The sequence below is a fragment of the Sorex fumeus genome, unplaced genomic scaffold, assembly GCF_029834395.1.
Source record: "Sorex fumeus unplaced genomic scaffold, SorFum_2.1 ptg000024l, whole genome shotgun sequence".
Lineage (NCBI taxonomy): Eukaryota > Metazoa > Chordata > Mammalia > Eulipotyphla > Soricidae > Sorex > Sorex fumeus.
The window spans coordinates 6,437,936-6,440,803 of record NW_026606081.1 but is presented as its reverse complement, the minus strand read 5'-3'; the positions used below and the strand labels follow the sequence as shown (position 1 = coordinate 6,440,803).

Sequence of the window (2,868 nt, the reverse complement as noted above, 5' to 3'; positions counted from 1 at the left end):
TCTTCTCCTGACATCCCTGGACATTTTTTTCTTTCCTTTTTTTTTCTTTCCTTTTTTTTCTTTTCTTCTCTTTCTTTTTCTTTTCTTTTCTTTATTTATTTTTTTGACATTTTGGGTCACACCTGGTGATGCTCAGGCGTTACTCCTGGCTTTGCACTCAGTGGTGTACTTGGGGGACCATATGGGTTGTTGGGATCGAACTCATGGCAGCCGTGTGCAAGGCAAATGCCCTACCCACTGTCCTTTAGCTCCAGCCCCAGGTCCCTTGTCTTTATCAACTGCTTTTCCCTCCAGCTAATGAGTCAACAAATTCTCTTTGAAGACCCACATTGTTAAAAGCAACTCAAAAATGAGGGGGCTGAGTCCTGCCTGCAGGATGGCGCTGTCCAGCCTGCTGCACCCCCTGGCCCGGCTGCTGCCCCCCCCACCCCCCAGGCTCCCCGAGTTTCTAGCCAGCGAGGTCAAAGTTCTATGTCCAGGAGCCGCCAAAGGACAAACCCCACTGGCTCAAAGTGAGGCAGACCTTGGGCACCACCGCCGTCTTGTGGGGCCTCCTCATCACACAGCATAACGAAGATGCTGCAGAGTATAAAAGAAGAAATGGATTGGAGTAAACTTTTGAAATATTTTGCTTTCGATAGAGTTAACAGCAAGTCCTCTGGATCCACCAATTTTGTTGATTGCAAATATGAAAGAAAAAGGTTTAAGTTATATGCCAAGTCAGCATTTATTTTGTACCATCAAAATGAAAAAGTAAAAATAATCTGTGGTGACCACTTGGACAAATGAGCCTCTTCATAATTCAGAGTAAAGCTGGGTCTTACTAAAAAAAAAACAACTCAAAAAGAATATAGCAGGTGAAGGCTGAGGAGTTGTGGGGAGTTGGCTCAAAGGACTAGAGCAGGTGAATGTGGGAACCCCAGATTCAGTCCTTGAGCATCATCATGGGTACCTCCCAACTCCAAAAAAGAAAGTACCAGCTTTGCCCGGAATGGAAACTTAGCAGAATGCTTGCCTTGTAACTATGAGATCCAAGGTTCCATCACAGCTATGAATGTTGAGACTTATCCAAAAATTTATTGTTTGAACCATGAGCTAAAAACAGAAGTGAATGAATTGAATCAGAGACATTATTTCAAATATCCAGGATACTTAAGGAAAACTTCATAAGAGCTGACAGTATGGATTAGAACTGGTAATTCAAAACACCCAACAATAGACCTTGAGGCCATCACAAAAATGAAGGAAGAAAAGTTAATACTCTGAAGGCAGCTAAATCCAGGGTTAGAGCTATGAGAAATGTAGCCAGAGAAGGCAATGTGCAAAAGTGTGAATAAAGTCTGGATAATGTCTGGCCAAAGCTTAGTAAGGAGCTATTAATAATTAACATCTATCGAGTAGTTACACCTTAAATTAGGTGGTGCTCTAAGTGCAAATGTTATGTCATTTGCTATAACACCCCTATGAGACAGATATTAATTTCAGCTGCATTTTGCTGATGAAGGAAATAAGACTCAGGGAAATGAAGTTATTTGCTGGGGATTGTACTGTTAGTAAGTGGTAGAGCCAGCAGTTTCACCGAGGAGGTCTGGCTTTATGGCTTTGCACTCCATTTTCCATCTGGCTCACCCAGGGCAGATGTACCATGAAACTGGTCACGCTTAAAGTTTAGCTCCCTTCTTCTGGACCTCCTCTAAGATCCTGTACCTGTTTTTATCATTTGTTTTTCCTTTTGATTATTTTTCTTGGATCGAAGAGATAGCTCAACTCTGGATGAACACATTTGCATGTGAGGGGGGCCTGGGTTTGAGCCCCAGCTTTGCAATACCCTCCAAGCTCAAAGCCAGTAGCAGCACCTGAGTAGCGCTGGGTGTGGCCCCCGAACAAAAAAAAAATATTTTTTAAAAGGTTTCTTTTGCATAAATCTTAGGCATCAAAAATCCTGAATCTACCCTATTAGATCTCAATTAGATCTCAATTAGATCATACTGTAACAGGAGCCAGAGATAGTACCTGAATTACGGCGCTCTCTTTTTGGCAGGAAGGGGCTTAACACATCTAGTAATGCAAGGGGCTCATTCTCGCTCAGTGCTCAGGGTTTGCTCCCAGTAGTGCTGAGTTACCTATTAGATCTCAATTAGATCTCAATTAGATCATCCTGTAACAGGAGCCAGAGATAGTACCTGAATTAAGGCGCTCACCTTGCACACAGCCAATCCCAGCTCACTTCCCAACAAGACATCCCAGGTAAGAGTAATAAATCATACGTAGTTATGATGATATAGCTCTAGTTATAGGTATCAATGGAGAGATGACACATAACTATATACATACTCCATGTATGTACAATCTCCTGTGCTAGGGAAGAGGACAGGTGGTAACTGCCAATCTACATGCTTTTGTCAGGCTAGAGAAAACAGAGAAAGGGCTCCAGCTGGTGGCAGTCCACACCCTAACACCCCACCCTGGGTACCCTCATCTAGCTGGCACTACTGACTGACGCACAGTAGTTGTCCAAGACTCTATTGCCCACATCTCTTGTTAGAGTTACTGCAAGAGTTGGTGAAGCAAATGATTTATAAATTTCATTAGTTAAATTTTGTTCTGTCCTCTGCTGTGCTCAGAACAAAACCGTAAGATTGTCAAGATCAGAGGAATGAAAATGAGGTGAGCACTTGAAATCATTGAAATCTTGATTAATTTGCCATTTGTATATTTTTTTAGCTTAGATAAAGAGATGTTGTAAGTGTGGAGGTCAAATGACTGTCATGAAAAATAAGGACATGATTCAGGCGTTGGAGAAATATCTCAATGGCAGGAATGCATGCTTTGCATCAGGAAGCCTGAAGACAATATGGTAACTCAGCA

At 42.3% G+C, this 2,868-nt stretch overlaps 1 pseudogene; it reads left to right on the top strand.

Annotated features, from left to right (window-relative positions):
• Window positions 1–376: 376 nt before the first annotated feature.
• On the top strand, window positions 377–668 carry LOC130023769 (NADH dehydrogenase [ubiquinone] 1 subunit C1, mitochondrial-like; annotated as a pseudogene).
• The last annotated feature ends 2,200 nt before the right edge of the window (window positions 669–2,868 follow it).